This window comes from Mytilus edulis, chromosome 7 (genome assembly GCF_963676685.1).
Source record: "Mytilus edulis chromosome 7, xbMytEdul2.2, whole genome shotgun sequence".
NCBI lineage: Eukaryota > Metazoa > Mollusca > Bivalvia > Mytilida > Mytilidae > Mytilus > Mytilus edulis.
The window spans coordinates 49,719,240-49,739,414 of NC_092350.1; the positions used below are offsets into that span (position 1 = coordinate 49,719,240).

At 33.0% G+C, this 20,175-nt stretch overlaps 1 long non-coding RNA gene across 1 annotated transcript; it reads left to right on the plus strand.

Moving 5' to 3' along the window:
* Positions 1–6,408: 6,408 nt before the first annotated feature.
* LOC139481702 (uncharacterized) lies at positions 6,409–10,233 on the plus strand. The gene is made up of 3 exons (XR_011654666.1): positions 6,409–6,619; positions 9,095–9,187; positions 10,212–10,233. It is a non-coding gene; the product is annotated as an uncharacterized lncRNA (long non-coding RNA).
* The last annotated feature ends 9,942 nt before the right edge of the window (positions 10,234–20,175 follow it).

Consider the following 20,175-nt stretch of genomic DNA (forward strand, 5'->3'; position numbering starts at 1 on the left):
TAAACATGTTGGTTAAACACGTTGGTTAAACATGTTGGTAAAACACGTTGGTTGGATAGGCTCAATTAAAACAAGCGAAAAAAAACCTTGGATCCCGTATGAAACACATGAAACGTGACATGCATTGATTGTTTGGTTGGTTGGTTGTGTTAAACACGTTGGTTGGTTAGTTAAACACGTTGGTTAAACATGCTGGTTAAACACGTTGGTTGAATACGTTGGTTAAACACGTTGGTTGGATAGGCTCAATTAAAACAAGCGAAAAAAAAACCTTGGATCCCGTATGAAACAAATGAAACGTGACATGCATTGATTGATTGGTGGGTTGGTTAAACACGTTGGTTGGTTAGTTAAACACGTTGGTTAAACATGTTGGTTAAACACGTTGGTTGGATAGGCTCAATTAAAACAAGCGAAAAAAAACCTTGGATCCCGTATGAAACACATGAAACGTGACATGCATTGATTGATTGGTTGGTTGGTTAAACACGTTGGTTGGTTAGTTAAACAAGTTGATTGGTTAGTTAAACACGTTGGTTAAACACGTCGGTTAAACACGTTGGTTAAACACGTTGGTTGGATAGGCTCAATGAAAACAAGCGGGAAAAAATCCTTGGATCCCGTATGAAACACATGAAACGTGACATGCATTGATTGATTGGTTGGTTGGTTAAACACGTTGGTTGGTTAGTTAAACACGTTGGTTAAACATGTTGGTTAAACACGTTGGTTAAACACGTTGGTTGGATAGGCTCAATTAAAACAAGCGAAAAAAAAACCTTGGATCCCGTATGAAACACATGAAACGTGACATGCATTGATTGATTGGTTGGTTGGTTAAACACGTTGGTTGGTTAGTTAAACACGTTGGTTAAACATGTTAGTGAAACTCGTTGGTTAAACACGTTGATTGATTAAACACGTTGGAAAAGGTCAATTAAAACAAGCAAAAAAAAAAACCTTGGATCCCGTATGAAACACATGAAACGTGACATGCATTGATTGATTGGTGGGTTGGTTAAACACGTTGGTTGGTTAGTTAAACACGTTGGTTAAACACGTTGTTTAAACACGTTGTTTAAACACGTTGGTTAAACACGTTGGTTGGATAGGCTCAATTAAAACAAGCGAAAAAAAACCTTGGATCCCGTATGAAACACATGAAACGGAAACATGCATTGATTGATTGGTTAGTTAAACACGTTGGTTGGTTAGTTAAACACGTTGGTTAAACACGTTGGTTTAACACGTTGGTTAAACACGTTGGTTAAACACGTTGGTTAAACACGTTGGTTGGATAGGCTGAATTAAAACAAGCGAAAAAAAACAACATTGGATCCCGTATGAAACACATGAAACAGAAACATGCATTGATTGATTGGTTGGTTGGTTGGTTGGTTAGTTAGTTAAACACGTTGGTAAAACATGTTGGTAAAACACGTTGGTTAAACACGTTGGTTAAACACGTTGGAAAGTGTCAATTAAAACAAGCGAAAAAAAGAGACCTTGGATCCCGTATTAAACACATGAAACGGAAACTTGCTTTGATTGATTGATTGATTGATTGATTGATTGATTGATTGATTGATTGATTGATTGATTGATTAATTGATTGATTGATTGATTGGTTGGTTGGAATTCAAACACACATAAAACTGTTTAAATAGTGCCAAAAAACACATAATTTGATGACCTTGACCTTTGACCTTGTGACCTTCGTCAAGGTCATTGCTCCACAAGGTCAATGCAAAAGACCGTATGGGTCAAGGACCTTTTGTTAATGAGTTTTGCCTAAAAATGGCTTTTTAAAAACCATCAATGGGAGTTATGTCCCTTACATGATGGTAAAATCAGTATAGTCATAATGTAAAAAAGTTGCCCCTTGAAGTACCGATCATTTTCAACTGCTTAATTTTTCTGTATCTATAACCGTTCAATAGTTATAGGGAAATGAAAAACTTTTGAAAATCTAAAATATGACCTTGACCTTTGACCTTGACCTATATTTTCTAGTTTTGGTCCAATGAACTCAAATCTGAAGACCCGCAGTCTTTATGACTTACGGTTCATGAGATTTATATGCATATCGTAAATTTAAATATTCAAGGGGAAATAACTCCTATAAAAGGTCACTGGATCGCTTCGGTTAAAGTTATTTGAAGCTGTAACTTTTGGCAAGGAACATTTTAAAAAAAACCATTTGCCGCTAAGTCTTATAGTTTATGAGGAGTAGTGATAACAGTGTTTTTTGTAATTGGGGAGATAACTCCTATAAGGTAAACAGTAAACCTTGGTTATTCTAATACAAGATAGATATTATACCTCCGATACATGATACCAAAGATCATTTGGATATGTTGCGTACTTTTCTTGATTTTGGACTTTGAAAACGGACGAGGAAAAAGAATAATAATAATAATAATTAAAAACCAATTGTTCAGAGAACAATTGAAGGTCTTTCCATCAAAACAATGTATTTTGATATGAAAAGTTGTGAAACTAAGTTTAAAATGTCATTTCAATCGTCAAATGATAGCTCCTAGTAAGCTGATTCCAAAAATATATTGTTTCCATACATTTTTTTTTTAAATAAGGGAGATAATTTGTTACTTCCGGTTTGAAAAATGTTACTTCCGATTATATTTGAATATTTACTTGACACTGATTCCAAAAATATCTGGTTCTATATACTTTTATATTAAAAAGTACAAAAAAATAGCTATTTCCGGTTTACAAAAGGTCACTTCCGGTTGTTTTTTACAAGGTTAAATGGTTTGATATCTTTTTCTAAAAGTTGTATATCTTTATCATGTATACATATAGAATAAAAGCAAAGGTCAAAATCTAGAACGTCAAATTAAGCTATGACCTTGAGATCAGTTTCAAGGTCATAAACCAAGGACCTCAAATCAAAAGACCATAGGTCTTTATTATATTTAGTTAATGAGTTATATCACCAAACGCGTATTTTTAAATACAAGAGGGGAGAAAACTCCCTTTTACATTCAACGTACGCTTGCAATCAAAATTAACATCTTACGACATGTCGCAACTAACAATTTAGTAAAAATAATTTGTTGATATCTTATACAGTCTTTGGATATAAGTGAAAATAAGCCAAATTCAATTAGAATATGACCTTGACCTTTGACCTTGACCTAATTTTCATTTTTTGGGACCAAGGACCTCAAATCAAAAGATCCTAGGTCTCTATCACTTATGATTTATAAGATAGAAATTCATATCACTTATATCAGATGCATAAGGGGAAATAACTCTCATATGGAGCGGTTATATTGCTTCGGTCAAAATAGGACAAATCATGCGAAGGATATAACGAGCAATTTTGTAAAATAAATTTGTCATAATCTTTAACGGTTGCGAAGGAGATGCGCTAACAAGGAAAACAGTGTTTGGGGAGATAACTCCTACAAAGAAAAGTATTCGTTTACGCAGGGTAAATTTTGAAAGTGCATAAACTGTTCGATATCATATACCAAATATCTAAGCGACATATTGCGAAACAAATGTTTATCGCAAGAACAAAATTAGGCGGAAGAAAAAAAAAAAAAAAATAATCAGAAGAAAAACAATAGGTCTTTCCACAGAAAAGTGGAAAGACCTAATAAACAAACGAAATACAGTAAGGTCTTTCCATTTAAGAAAGGAAAGACCTTAATTATGAAAGGAGTAGGTCCTTAGTGCACATTTTTGTTCTTAGTGCACTAAGGAGGTCCTTTGCGGTGTTTCTACGGACCCCATATATTTGAAGCTGTTCAAAATTCTGTACATTATAGGTACGTGTATCAGATCGGACAATAATTTTCATATATATAAAAAGAATTACTGTATAAGTTATCTAGTATGAAATATGTCCACTGGACCGACCGTGTAAGTGCTATATATATTATATCATGTATATAGCCAGTCAAAACGATGTGGTATGATTGCCAATGAGACAACTATCCACAAAAGACCAAAATGACACAAACATTAACAACTATAGGTCACACAAGGTCGTTAAAAACTTCCATTTGTTGTTGTCCACTGAAAATAAGCTCATAAAAACACGAATCCCCGTTTACTCAATTCCACCTTTATTTGTTAATATTTCTTTATCTTTTTCTTTTGATTTTATCATATCTTTTTTGTGAAATATTTTGTGTGGTCGAACATGAAATTGCCTCCGATGCTACAAAGAAAATTTGTTTAATGTCATCTGTTGCAATATATGCTAAGTACTACACGTGGACAGGATGTTCCCCAGAAAATAAGTTATACACACCCCGATATAACCCCGAGGGTACACGCTACTGTCATATGGAAAATTACTGGGTCACCTGTAAGATGGTAATCAGCCATGCAACTAATTAGGTTACTGACCATGTCACTTCAATTTAAAAAGTTTATCGTTAGATATCAAAATGATAAATTCATTTTAATTAAAAATTTAAGAACTAAAGGATTTATCATTAAAATGAAGTGAAATAATTCAACCAAATCGTATATAGATTACATACATATTTTTTTTATCTATGCCGGAAAGAATTGAAAAACTGTATTTATAATTTTTGATTTGTTTTATAGAAATCTGTGTAGGTCTCATGAAATGGAATTTTACATGTAAATCAAGCCCCGGGTATTTGTTGGCATAACGGTAACCACGAAAGGGGGGGGGGGGGGGGGGGCTAATTAAAAGCACGAGGAATTATAAATATACAATTCAACAGGGGTAGAGTGCATCGAGGAATGGGAATTAAAATTGTCTCTTCACGATGATCGAAAAAAGTATCTTGCACGTTATTTTCATCATCTTGTCTGAAACACTCTGAATAATGAGCTTCAAGGCGAAAACAAGGCATGTGAAATACCAATAACATACACTTCTTTTTTTATACGTTGTATGGACAAACCCATAAATCCCTCAACAAAAATTTCTTGATTCATGTCATATCAAACAACGCATGCCTAATTAAGATTTATAAATTTATTGAAAAATATAACAAAAATTTAGTTTTGATATTAAATTAAAGTTACCTTTCCGCGCTGTAATTTATTTGATATGACATGAATCAAGCAATTTTTGTTGAGGGATTTATGGGTTTGTCCATACAACGTATAAAAAAAGAAGTGTATGTTATTGGTATTTCACATGCCTTGTTTTCGCCTTGAAGCTCATTATTCAGAGTGTTTCAGACAAGATGATGAAAATAACGTGCAAGATACTTTTTTCGATCATCGTGAAGAGACAATTTTAATTCCCATTCCTCGATGCACTCTACCCCTGTTGAATTGTATATTTATAATTCCTCGTGCTTTTAATTAGCCCCCCCCCCCCCTTTCGTGGTTACCGTTATGCCAACAAATACCCGGGGCTTGATTTACATGTAAAATCATGGGCGGATCCAGCCATGATAAAGGGGGTTCCAACTACATGTCTCCATTAAATAAGGGGTGTCGTTGCCGCTGGTTTTCTACGGTTACCCCACCCTTTTCATATAATTTAGATTTCAAAAGTGTATACCTTATTCATATATTGTGTAGGTTAAAATGTTATCTTTTCCCATATTGTTTGCGTTTTGATTGGTGTGTAATGCAACAGTGCAATACCTAAGTGAGGGGGAGGACAGGGGTAAGGGAGAAAGGAGAAAGGGGGTTGGAGAAAGGAGAAAGGGGGTAGGAGAAAGGAGAGGAAGGCTGGGAGAAAGGAGAAAAATAAAATATCTCTCCTTTTAAAAAAATTTTCAAGAAAAATATCTCAAAAGGAGATGTTTTATTCTAATGGGAGAAAGGAGAACGGGGGTAGGAGAAAGGAGAAGAGGGGTGTGAGAAGGGAGAAGGATACCCCCCTGTCCTCCCCCTCCTAAGTGTCAAAAGAGAGTTTTTCCCGACCTATTCACATATGTTTAAGGTTCCTATATACAAGGTGATAGGACGTTCGGTTCCGTTGGAATAGGTTACCTTTTCACGCTATGCCTTAAAACTTTTCCTGATGCACAGGTAACCTATTCCAACGGAACGTCCTATCACCTTGTATATAGGAACTTGAGAGGATTCCCGAGATTATCATTTATGCAATGATTGCTCACAAAATGCTAGGGGAGGCCAACCCCGGATTCCATCCCCTTCGACCCGCCACAGAATACAGATATAATTGATAATTGTTATTTAAAAGTCATATACTATAGCCACTATAGTACTAGAACCGAACACCTGTTTTCGGATATATATATATACATACACCACATCTTCCTATGTCTATATAGCTGATTTACCGTAAATAACTGCGAGAAATGAATAATACACAAGTTGATAATTGTCTCTTCTCTGCTAATTTTAATGTGCATGCAATATTCACTCTGATTTACTTGTGAGACCACCGACACTAATAATAATTATTTACAAAATAATAGGTGCTCCTTTACTGGGAAGAACATTTCGGATCCGATCAATTTATTGGTTCCATTCCCCCATTCTACACTTCTCCTTAGAAAAAATGCCTTGCAATGCGTCATAATTATCTGGACTACTAACTTACTTGTCTTCCATATAACTTCGAAAACAGACTATAATCTATTTCACTGGATGAGATTGGGCTCACGGATTTTTTAATGGATTGGTAATTTTTATTTATAGCACAAGTTTACAAAGCAAGATTAATCACATTTTTCACCCGGCCTACAAATCAAATGGTTGCCTCCTTACTGACTTACACCTACACAAGCTAAAAAAACATATTCATGGGGGGGGGGGGGGGGGTCAGATGGGGGATGCTTGCCTCAGTCATGTTTCTGTGATTCCCTATATAATCAACAAAAATTTTCACACAAAAAGGGGGGCAGGGATTTCTCCTTAATAAGAAATCTCTATTTTCAGCATAAGCTCATATAAATTTGCCTTTTGAAGAACTGAAATAAATATGAGACGGCTAATGATTTTTCAGATGCTTTACATTAAAATACATCAATGTGACATTCACAATTATATATAGATCCAAATTTAAAAAGCTATTTTTTTCAATATTTAAATAATGTAGGATCAAATCTTGATACATGTATGTAGTTGAAATTGTTAGCTTTAAACATGTTAAACATTAAAAAATAAACACCCAAAGGTTAAACCACGTTTAAACATAAGAATGACCATGTAGTCTTTATTAATGTATGCTATTGCTATGAAACTAGGTCATTGTAGGTAAACTGTCATCTATTCCCTTAAATCTTTGTTCCCAGTCACCCCAAGTTTGGTTTAAATTAGTCAAGTATATCTACTCTATTAGGTCTCTAGTTTGGATAGTTAATAACTTGCAAATTACAAATGAATTAAAATCATACTCCTCCCAAATTTATTTCTTTAAATATTATGGATGAAATACATGTAGCAAGTAAGGGATGAAATTAAATTGGATGAAATGTGGCATTTTTTTTTGGATAAAGTAGTATGTCGTCTGATGTTGTCAAACTTAATTATAGACCCTTAAGGGGCGGATCCAGTCATTTTAAAAAGGGGTGGGGGTGGGATTCTAACCCAGGACAAAAGGGGAAAGGGGGGGGGGGGTCCAATTACATGTCCCTATTCAAATGCATTGATTATCCAAAAAAAGGGGGGTTCCAAACCCTTGAACCCCCCTCTGGATCTGTGCCTGCCCTTTAAAAATAAAATTATCCTTATTTTGAGTTAAAGCTTATAGATTTTTCTATAATGCTTCTCAGGGGCGGATCCAGCCATTTTAAAAGGGGGGTCCCAACCAAGAGCAAAGAGGGGTTCCAACTATATCTCCCATTCAAATGCATTGCTCGGTAAAAGAAAAGGATTCCAACCCTCAAATCTATGGTCAGGTTGTTGTCTCTTTGACACATTCCCTTTTTCCATTCTCAATTTTATCATGTAGTCGTCGTTGTCCCAGGACATTTAGTTTTCGCTTAATAACTTTAGTACAAGTAATAGAAATCTATGAAATTCAAACACAAGGTTTGTGACCAGAGTTTTGTTCAGAGTTTAGGAATTACATGAATTAGGGGCCAATAGGGGCCAATATTAAACTTTGTTTGATTTTATAGAAAATTGAATTATTGGAGTTCTTTGATATGCCAAATCTAACTGTGTATTTAGATTCCTAGTTTTTTGGTCCTGTTTAAATTGGTCTACCTTAAGGTCCAAAGGGTCCAAAATTAAACTTATTTTGATTTTTACAATATTTAAATCCTTGGTGTTCAGATTAATATGCTGAATCTGAATATTTACTTAGATTTTTTTATTATGGGCCCAAATTCAAGTTGATCCAAATCGGGGTCCAAAATTTTACTTTGTTTGATTTCAACAAAAATTGATTATATGGGGCTCTTTGATATGCTGAATCTAACCATTCATTAAGATTTTTGATATTTTGACCCATTATCAAATTGGTCCACATTGAGTTCTAAAAGGTCCAAAATTTAACTTTAATTTGATTTCACCAAAAAATGAATTATTGGGGTTCTTTGATCATGTTGATATGCTGCATCTAACCATGTATTGAGATTTTGAATATTAGACCATTTTAGAGGTTAATTGTCAATTTAAAATTTTTAAGTACTTGGACCGCATTCATTCTGTGTCAGAAACCTATGCTGCATCAACTATTGAATCACAATCCAAATTTAAAATTCAGAGTTGTATTGAGCTTGAATGTTGTGTCCATACTTGCCCCAACTGTTCTGGGTTCAACCTGCACGTTTGTATCAAGCTGAGCCATGCATAGCATTTTTATCTGATTTATATATTAATTTGAAATTTTGACAAGTGAGACACATACAGATTATACTGTTAACAATATTTCAGAGTTTAACGTAGTCAAGCGAAACAAATTTTAGAAGAATAGTTGAATCATGTCTTTGTTGTCAAATGAAAAATTAGTACGAACACAAAGAAAAAGTATGGGAATGTTTGTTTTTTAAACTATTGACCAGGGTGAAAGTCTTTGAAAGTCATGACTGGCAAAATGTTTGTGAAATGAAATAGCACAAATATTCCATTCTTTTTAAATATAACTGAATATAAAGAAAAACACAAACTGATGTTTTATAATAGTTTTTACCCTTTTTATGTTTTATAGGACAAGAAATATAGAAAAATGATGAAAAATATAAACAGTTACAATAGAAATGAGCGCAAAACAAGATAAACAGAATACAACAAGGCCTAAATGGTAAGACCACTTCTATATACTGTAAATTCAGATTTTTCAGGGAAGGGACAACTTATTGTGATTACAAAAAAAATCTGCATAAAGATCTATATAGTTACATGATATATATATATATACATATGTTTCTGTTATCAAAATATGATTTCTTATTTTTGCGATACTCACCCAGTCACATTATTCGCATTACTAAAAAGTTTCGATAATTTCTGAATTACAGTAATAAAAGAAATTGCCTTTGAATGATGACTCATATAAAAATAAGAAAATGTGGTATGGTAAATGAGTGACTATCCACCAGAGTTCAATGAAGCGGATGCAAGAAATTAAAGGCCAATCATGGGCCTGCCTTCAATAATGAGAAAACACTTCCTTTATAGGTCATCCATTAAAGATCTCAACATATAAAGATTTAAACAATCCAATTTAGTTCAACATGTTCAAAATCAATAACAATTAATAAAAAAAAATTGTGCCTAATATAAAATATTGTTTGTTTCTTCAATCCTGACCGACCCTGCAAAAATGGCCCTACTCATAAAATTTTATTGTCAAAACTAAGCCAAATATTATTTTATTCATTTCTGATTTTCGGGCTTGCCGGATCATCCGATAATATTCAGGCTTTTGGGAAAAATAAAATTATTTACCTACCTACCTACCCACACCTGGCTTGTCAGAATAGGGATTAGGGAAACAAACAATATATTAATTTAGGCATCATGTCTGTGAGCACTCAACCTGACCATAATATAGGACAGTCGTTCAAATATTAACACAACATATGAACATTCTATAACAACTATTGCAAGTGGCTCAACTTTAAATATCACTGCAAGGCACTAAACAACGAATATTAAATCTTGGACACAAATCACTGAAATAAGAGAACTCATAAGCATGACAAGTAAGAATATCAAATGAAAGTTTCTCAAAATGTTCATTAAAACATGATAAAATAAGCTTATTTATATTGCTGTTTTTTTCTCCATTTATAACATTTTTTTTTTATTTTGTGTATTTATAGGTCAGATATCTTGGTTTTTATGGTCCTGCAGGTCTATACTGAAGAGGAAACTTAATTGTTAATACTTTTCTACATAATGTGCTAATTGGATTATTAATGTGAAATGAACTCAACTGTGTGTTTTTCTGGAAAAAGAAATAGAAAAAATCCTACAAAATTGCTATAAACAAAATGGAGTACTATCAAAGAACACAATTGTGTAAAATGTAACAACCTACATTCATATTAACTGATGGATTATGGAGAAATTAAGAAAAAAATAGTATCTTTGTCATGTTTGTTGTCGAAATAAACACCTGCTTTATCAATTCATGTACATGGCTCCATCATATCAAATATACAAAGAAGATGTTTGAAGAACATACGTTGCCAAAATTTATTCAACCAATTGAAGGAAGATGTCTTGTGGATTGAATTATTTATGCACTGAACTGTTATGTAGGGGGTCGAATACACAGCAGCTGAAACAGAAGACAAGTTAATTTGACATGAAAAGTGTTTATTTTATTTAATATGCAAATATGAGCACAATATTAATAACATCACAAATGGTATGATATTCATAGCATTTTGCTTATTATTGTATTGTCTTAAACATGCTAAACAGTCAGCCTTTTGTTTTTGTATGTTTAATACTCACCATGAAAATTTGTATTACAGTATTAAAGTTTTAATTATCTTTTGTATCAATAATTCAGTCTAGGAGAAAATATATTAATACTGTTTGTACTGTTATGAAATTTCCATAGAGGAAAAACATTTCCTTAAGGGAAATTTGATGTACAGAAATTTCCCTAGAGGAAATTTGAAGATCAATGATTTCCTTAGAGGAAATTTGTTGTCTTGAATTTTCCTCCAAGGAAAAGTGTTTGTCAAAAATTTCCTTACAGGAAAAAGTATTTCCTCCAAGGAAAATTTGAAGCTACAAATTTCCTCACAGGAAAAAGTATTTCCTCCAAGGAAAATTTGAAGCTGCAAATTTCCTCAAAGGAAAAAGAATTTCCTCTAAGGAAATAGAATTTCCTCAAAGGAAATAGAATTTCCTCAAAGGAAATAATTATGCAGCAAATTCCCTAAGGGAAATCTTTTTCCCTTGAGGAAAAAACAATTTCCCTTGAGGAAAAATCTTTTTCCTTCAGGGAAATTTGATTTCCCTTGAGGAAAAGTACTTTTCCTCTGAGGAAATTGTTGAAAAAAGGGGCATAACTTTTTCAACAGTGGTGCTAGATCCAAAAATTTTTAGGACAAATATCAGGGAACCAATACCAACCAAGTTATCAACTTTGTTTTGACTTAACTCCAAAAATTAAGGTGACAACTTTTGCACTCAGCGGAATTGCAAACTTGTCCCGGAGACTGTTCTATGGTCAATTTCTTTATTTCGCATATATCAATCTAAATCCGGAAAATGATAATTTGGTTTAACCTTATACTTGTTTCAGCATGTAGATGCCATGGATCAAGGGAACGTTTTACAAAAAACCCGGTTAAGTTATGACTTTTTGTTCAAAAGTATTGTTACTTTCTTTAAAAGTTATTATATATGAATTTTCGGGAATTTTCTTCCAAATATGCAAATTTCGAACCAAAAAGTAAGTCATGAAGGTACTTTTTTCTTTTCATATTTGGAAAGTACACATTAAAATTGACCTACTATTAAAATTTTCGGAAAAAATCAACGAGGGATCTCTACTGTATCGTATGCCCTTAACTGTCCAAGATAAATGTATTCAAGGATATCGAGGAAAAGATATAAATTTCATCCTACATATAGATCAGGATCTGGACAAATTATTTGGGAAAAAGAATTGACTAGATAAGCAATAAATGCAATTGTTAAGTAATTCATCGATATATTACCTCAAACTTTCACTCACTAACTGTGCAGATGAAATCAATCCTTCTGACTACATAATCTTCAAAAGAGAGTCGGCTAAATGAGAACTTTATTTAATGAAAATTAATTGATTAATAATTTCCTTCTGTGAAAATGCCTTGCATGTACAATAGAAATGAATTGCCATTCAATGAAAATGAAAGTCTTGTACTATTATTCGACAGTAAAAATGAATTGCATAACGAAAACAGTATTTGTTTCAATATCAACAAGCTGAATAACAAACCTGTTTTAATTTATACAACATTGATCATTATCATGTTGAAAAGTAACTTTTTCCACCAATGATACTTATCTACATTTAAATCTCTTGCACACTCTGTTCGTGAATTATTCTTTTTATTAATCTATGTGTGTATCAATTTTGCACCAGGATGGCTGTACGCACGATGAAAACCCATACCCGTCCGCAAATAAATTTATTTATATGGTTTACATAATAGAGACAACGGTAACACTCATTAGAATTTACATAGCTCAAACATAAATTTTCCTTAAATAAGACATAAGTAGTAATAAAAATATGTTTTTTATTTCTTTTGTTACTTTGCTTGTATGTGTACCTAAATGGGGGAATGTGTCGAATTTTTGTGAAGTAGCTCGATAAGATGTTTTTCGCGACAAGTCCTCCTCCAATATCATATGTTTATTCTGATCATAATGAAACTCATTCGTGGTCTGTTGAAATTGTTGTATGGATATTTTCAACGTTTAAAAGGAGGCAAATCAAAATTGTCAATGTCATATACTTCCTACCAACACTATATTTGATCAACACAGTGTAGTTCTAACAAATTTATATAAAATGTTAAAAACAAACTAACAATTTCACAGAATGTATTTTCTTTTTATTTATTGTACAAGATGTTTTTATTCATTACTTTCATACATGTGCTGATGTGTAATCAAAATGCTATGGTTACATTAGTATAAGAACATATGACATATCACACCATGTAAATGTTAGATAAGTTATCATTAGCTGTCAGTAGATGGGACGGTCAAATATCTCGTGACCGTTTATCTATTTATCGTTTTAGCTGATAAAATCTTACGAGATTTGAAACATTTTTTTCTATCCTCGAAGAGTAGGTAATTATGTATTACCTCTTCTTAATATTTATATTCGAATTGTCCTCGTTATTTTTCTTCTTTAATGTATGTACCTGTCATTTTATATGTCCTTCGACTATTGTCGTAACGTGATATATTATTTGTCCGTTTGTCAAAATCATGTATACATGGCGTTTCATATCATAGGGATTTTCAAAATTAATGAGTCGAAGATAAACCAAAAATGAAAAAAAAACAACAGTATAAAAAACACAACGCAAATATTGCAAATTGTAGAAAATTTAAAATGCCAGTTTCGATAGTCTTTATTTAATGTATTAGAATATAGAAATAGAATTACACGAATAACAGAAATAACATGTTCATTTAACATGTTTAAAACCTTAATGGTTATCTTGTTTTTGTGATTCATGTAAATGATCATTAAATTTTTATCATTCTTTTTTAAAGAGGAAAAGATAAAGATTTTTATTATATTTTGTAAACTATAAAATATATATTTTAACTTTTCTAAGCTCTTTTGTGTGGTTTGTTTTGCTAAAATGTTAAAATGAACATTATTATTTACATAGGCAACAATGGAAGCCTTCTTTGGTCCTGCGTTTTCAGTATAAAATATCAATTGAAAAAAATGTCAAATTCTGAATTTTCAACATCTTTTTTGTGTAAATAAAACTGCAAAACACATCTGGTGTTGCATTATTTTTTTTATAGAAAAATGGCATATTCAACGGTTCCGGAATTTTCGAAATAGTATAAATGAAGAACATCCCTTGCCTAACTTGGCACAGAAAAAGTTGTTTGTCACAAACAGTTTTCTCCAAATTTCTCGCTTTTTTTCCAACAATGGCCAACACTCATTTCTCGATATTGCAATTTTGATTTATAGGTACTAGGGCAGCAGAAAAAATATTTACTTATACCTATTATCTAGAGTGTGAAATGAAGGTGGCACTAGTCATCTTTAATCACATCTTCTAACCCTAAAAAAATATTCCTTCGTTCTGAAAATATAAACAAAACATAATGAAGAGTAGATATTATATTACTACCTACCTTTTTCTGTTAGCTAGGTTATCCCTAGATTAAGATATCTGGAGCTGGCATGTCAGTAACTGCTAGTAATCTGTTATTATTACATATTATTGTCATTTTGTTTATTTTCTTTGTTACCTCTTCTGACATCAGACTCGGACTTCTCTTGAACTGAATTTTACTGTGCGTATTGTTATGCGTTTATTTTTCTACATTGGCTAGAGGTATAGGGAGAGTGTTGAGGTCTCAAAAAACATGTTTAATCCCGCCGCATTTTTGCACCTGTCCCAAGTCGGGAGCCTCTGGCCTTTGTTAGTCTTGTATGATTTTAATTTAAGTTTCTTGTGTATGATTTGGCGTTTAGTATGACGTTCATTATCACTGAACTAGTATGTATATTTGTTTAGGAGCCACCTGAAGGATGCCTCTTGGTGCGGGAGTTTCTCGCTGCGTTGAAGACCTATGGGTGACCTTCTGTTGTTGTCTATTCTATGGTCGGGTTGTTGTCTCTTTGACACATTCCACATTTTCATTCTCAATTCAATATATTTGAAATCGTATCCGAGAAAGAAAAAAAATGAACATGGGGTTTTCCTGAAACTCATATTAAAAATACGCCAATTTAGGCACAATAATAAAAAGAATATAAAGTTTTGATAAACCTTCAGCATTGAACACGCTATTTTATTGTAGATAATGGCAAGCTCTGTACCTTCCTGTGGTGTATGTGAATATCGGCATATCTTCAAACCAGCGTCCATTTGGTGTTCAGATTGCAACGAGGGCCTATGTGTGAACTGCAACGAGCATCACGAGATGTCCAAGGCAACTAGAAAACATCGTACTTTATCAATGTCAGATTATCAAAAACTGCCTTCTTACATTAGAAATATTAATCAGACATGTAGTGAGCATGATGAAAGCTATCAGATCTACTGCAATGACCATGAATGCGCATGTTGCAGTAAGAGCACGCAAAATGTCAAAATATTTCTAATTTTGACGATGTTGTTAAACACACAAAGTCATCAATTGCTTTTATCGAAATTCAAGAAACTTTAAATGAAGTTGCTGAAAATATTCAACGGATCCGCAAAGATAAAAAGAACAATATGAAAGCAATTTCTAAGAAAAGAAAACGAATCGAAAGTGAAATTCAACAAGTTCGGGAAAATATCAACCAATATCTCGATAAACTGCGTGATAATTTTCTAATTGAATTGATCGATATAGAAAGAAAAGAAAATAAGAAAATCAACCAGTTTATAAACGCTTTAGACGAGCATAAATGTAAACTTACCGAACACCAAAAGAACATTACGTACATAAAACAATATGCATCAGATCTACAGAGCTTTGTAGCAATGAAACAACTAGAAGGTGATGTTGATGAAAAATGTCAGTTCATTGAGTCACTTTCTGAGAGTGATGTACTCAATCGTGTGGAGATCAAATGTAATATTAGTTCGTCACTTACTGATATTGCAAACATTGTACCTGTGTTCGGAAAAGTATATATTGAGAGTGCTAGTAAATCGGTGATGATAACAAATAAAAAGCAACAACAAGCCCAGTTAGTACTGCCTAGAGCCTTGTCCAAGCCCGTTGAGACTATCCAAGTGGAGTTACAACAAACCATAGAAAATAAATCCCATGTCAGAGGATGTTGCATATTGCCAGATGGTAGATTTATGTTAACCTTTCCTGACTTAAATAAAGTAGAAATAGTAAAAGAAGACGGGTCGGCTGATTTTTCATTGAATGTTACAGCCGCATATGGTGTAGCTTATAACGATGCAGATAATACTATAGCCATATCTTCCTGGTGGTTGAACGGAGTTGGCAATCAAATAACAATAACTGATTTAACCGACTTAAATAAAGTAGAAATAGTAAAAGAAGACGGGTCGGCTGATTTTTCATTGAATGTTACAGCCGCATATGGTGTAGCTTACAACGATGCAGATAACACTATAGCCATATCTTCCTGGTGGTTGAACGGAGTTGGCAATCAAATAACAATAACTGATTTAACCGAGAGAAAAGTGAAGAAAACATTTTCACTTAGGGGACAAACCACTGGCATAGCGACGACAAATAAAACACTGCTGTAATACAAAACCAACAAAGCAATTCAAGCCATTGAGCTAAGCAACGAATCGATACGGGAAATAGTTCCCAAGAACAAAGAATCATTTGTAGATGTAGCAATATGTAATGAAAAAATGTATTATTCCAGCTATGAATATGATACAGTAGTATGCTGCGATCTAAAAGGCACACCAATATGGACATTCAAAAATGAAAGTGTTTTATCGTATCCATCTTGTATATCAGCCGACAAGGATGGTAACGTGTTTGTTGTAGGTCATGGAACTCAAAATGTCTTAGTTATCTCATCACATGGACGAACACATAAGGAACTCCTAACTCTAAGTGAACATTTTAGATCACCATGGTCAATTAACTTTCGAAGAGAAACAAATCAGTTATTAGTTGCAACTTTCCACAAAAAATCATATCTGTTTACCGTTTCCAGAAATTAAACTAAAAAATCAACAATGGTAAACGATAACAATAGAAAGATGAATAACACCTTAAGGCAAACAAAATACCATACTCAAAATTATTTTTTTTAGCATTTCCTTCGACAATGTAAATTGTCCGGTCACCATTGTTTGTAAATGACACGCCATGTTATTTTCTATATGCATTACCTTGTAGTTATTGATATAAATCAGAATTTCGGTTCAAAAACCTTTTTGTTTAGGCCATATTTAAGTTAATAGATTGAAAGGTTGTCAGTATATAAATGAGATTTTATTTTAGAAACTGATGTGGTATATCAGCGTTTGTATGAGGTGTGAATTTCAAATATTTTGCCCTCGATAATCACTAAAGAGAAATTAAGTGTCAAAATGCGTATTTGGTGCAGTGAAATTGTTAATTGTATCATTATAAAAGTAAGACGACATAGAAGTTGATTTGGTTAATCTAATACAACTCATCGCAGGTACATGCATCAGTATCGAAATTTGATACGCTGTACGCATGTTTCGTCTACCTTCTACCCATAACTTATCAGTGACGCTCAAATAAAAAAGTCAAAAGGCCACGAAGTTGTAGAGCATTGAGGACACACTAACTTGCACAATGTAGCCGACGTTATTTCTTATGCATGAGTAAACTTTGTTTGCCTTATCTTTTACAATAAATTGATGACCGTTTAATAAGTATTTCAATAATCGTCAAACAAAAAAAAACTTGATTTTAGACAAGAGGATGATCATTGATTTATAGATGTTTTTGGTTTTAATTTACCGTCTAAATCAGCTCTGTCGTTTCGTTGTACAGAAGCAATAACCTTGATAGCATTGAATGAGAAAGGCCGTGAGTTAAAATCCAACCTTGGGCAAATCAGAGATAAACAATAGATATTAGTTGTCTCTCTGCTTAGCACGCAGCGTTTATCGATAAGAGTACAAATAGGTTGATTGTCGGTCTAGTACAGAATTAGGTTTGCATTCATATATTCTAGCCCGGAATATGCACATCTGGGGGTTTAACAGCTAGCAATTCATTCAATCATCATGCATTATATTAAAGATTTTAATTTCAATATCTCCAGTATAATAATATCAATGAAAGAACAACATTTTAATTATAAAATACAATTTAAGAAAATAAAATAAAGGACAAAAATTACATTTCATAAGCATTACTATCCAGTATGGATTAATAGCAAGGTCGTGTCACTGCTGTCATTTTCCGTATACATTTAAAACAAAGGTATACCCCTGATTTCATCACTAATTCTGATTTAAGCATGTAAAACAAAATTCTGTCACTGAAGCCAACATCAGAATGAGTGTATAGCAAAGTTATGGCATTGATTTGATCCTCCGTTTCAGTCATTGTAAATTTGTGCAGCTGATGTCATCATCAGTATACGTGCATTGCAAAGTTGTGGCGTTAATGTTATCATTCGTAAACATGCATCGCAAGATTGTGTTGCTGATGTTATTATAAGTAAACATGCATTTCAAATCTGTGTTGATCATGTTCTAATCAGTGTCTTTGAATTGCAAAGTTGTGTCGGTGATGATATCATCAGTATACATGTATTCCGAAGTTGTGTCGGTGATGTCATCGTCTGTATACATGAATTGCAAATTTGTGTTGGTGAAGTCATCGTAAGTATACATTAATTACAAATTTGTGTTGGTGATGTTATCATCATTATACATGTATTGCAAAGTTGTGTCGCTTATTTGATTATCAGTATACATTGCGTTGCAAAGTCATATCGCTGATGGCATCGTCAGTGTATATGCTTTGCGAAGTTGTGCCGCTGATGTCTTCATCAGTATACATGCATTGCGAAGTTGTGTCGCTGATGTCATCATCAGTATACATATATTGCGAGGTTGTGCCACTGGTCACGTGGCATCATCAATATTCATGCATTGTTAGGTTGTCACGCTGATGTCCTCATCAGAATTTCTGTATAAACAAGTTTTGAAACTGATTGATATTCATGTTCTTGTAAAACAAAGTTCGTTGCGAAAGATATGGGCAGTAGTTTTATTCATGTAAAAAAAAGATGTGCACTTTATGTCATCACCAGTATATACGTATAAAACACATTAATAGTGATTGAAATATCCTCATCACTAATAGTCCATTTTCATATTATCGACTTTTGACTCCGGAATTAATAATTTTCGACAGGTGACTTTCTTTATGGTACGACAGGAAACTATCTGTTCAAATGCTTTCTATACATGACTTTATCATCGACAAATAGGAGAAGTCCCACTATATTGCACCTTTAATTTACTCGAACACCTTCATTTTAATAGGTTAGCGTAACGAAATGTTCTATCCAAATTACTAACATATTTTTTTATTTGCAATCAAGTTACCTTTTGAGTTAAATATTGGTCATTGTTATTAAATTTACAATCTATAAAAAAAATCAAAAACACCTTGATCCAAAATCCTTATATATTTTCTATCTGTATTCATATTGTTCTTCCTTTTCATACTAACGTGATATTAACAAACTGTGCATACAAATATGTATAAAATGCAAACTTAATTCTGTATTAGAACGACAATCAACCTATTTATACTCTTATTGATAGCGCTGCGTGCTAAGCAGAGAAACAACTAATTTTTTTTTTTTATCTCTGATTTGCCCAAGGTAGGGTTTGAACTCACGACCTTTCTCATTTAATGCGAACAAGGTTATGGCAACTGTACAACGAAACGACAGAGCCGATTTAGACGACAAAATTAACCCAAACATCTATGAATCAATCATTATCCTCATGTCTAAAATCAATTTGTTTTGCTTGACGGTTTTTGAAATACTTACATCTAATACTTACAAAACGGTCATCAATTTATTGTAAAAGGTTAGGCATACAAACGTTTCTCGTGCATTAGAAATTACTTCAGCTACATGTTGCAAAAATCGTTCGGAGTATTGTGTTCTAAATGCTCTACAACTTCGAACTGTATTCGGCATTGACTCTTTTTTTATTGAGCGTCACTGATAAGGTATGTGTAAAAGGTAGACAAAACACGTGAATAGCGTACAAAATGTTGATACAGGAGCATGAACATATGTTGAGTTGTATTAAATTCACCAAATCAACTTCTGAGTCGTCTTACTTTTATAATGATACAATTAACAATCTCACTGCACCAAATGCGCATTTTGACAATTATTGTCTCTTTAGTGATTTTCGAGGGCAAAATATTATAAATTAAAAATCACACAAACGCTGATATACCACATCAGTTTCTAAAATAAAAATTCCATTTATATACTGACAACTTTTCAATCTAATAACTTAAATATGGCCTAAATAAAAAAGTTTTTGAACCGAAAGTCTGATTTATATAAATACCTACAAGATAATGCACATAAAATAACATGGCGTATCATTT